General features: G+C 41.9%; 1 protein-coding gene across 3 annotated transcripts in view; it reads right to left on the bottom strand.

Annotated features, from left to right (window-relative positions):
- pogza (pogo transposable element derived with ZNF domain a) overlaps nt 1–415 on the bottom strand; it is a 12,783-nt gene that overhangs the window by 7,550 nt on the left and 4,818 nt on the right. The gene's annotated exons all lie outside the window — the stretch shown is intronic.

The following is a 415-nucleotide window of genomic DNA, read 5'->3' as shown; positions in this document are numbered from 1 at the left end:
TATATATATATATATACACACACATATATACACATTATATATATATATGCACGTACACTATAGGTAAGATCGGGTCGGGCCGAAAAATGTCAATCATTGCTTTGGGTTCGGGTCGGGCTTCTCTCTCGCGGACTTTTTTTTTTTCGAGGCCGTGAATAGTTTTGGCCACGGTTCGCAAAAAACAGAAGCAGCGTCATCACAACACGTACTGTACTAAACTCTCGCAATGACAATTCAAAAAACTCCTTCATATCTTTATGATCCAGCCGCCATTGTTGTTTTTGGTCTCGCTGCGTCTCTCCAAGTGCCGCACTCGATTCTTAAGGACGTACTGCTACTGTGGTGAATGGCTCAATTTTCAACCCGTCAAAATGACGGACGGCCTTAAATTTTCCCCGTCCACTCTTAAAAAAAA

Source organism: Hippocampus comes, unplaced genomic scaffold, assembly GCF_001891065.2.
Source record: "Hippocampus comes isolate QL1 unplaced genomic scaffold, H_comes_QL1_v1.1 scaffold71, whole genome shotgun sequence".
NCBI lineage: Eukaryota > Metazoa > Chordata > Actinopteri > Syngnathiformes > Syngnathidae > Hippocampus > Hippocampus comes.
This window is presented reverse-complemented; position numbering and strand designations above follow the sequence as displayed.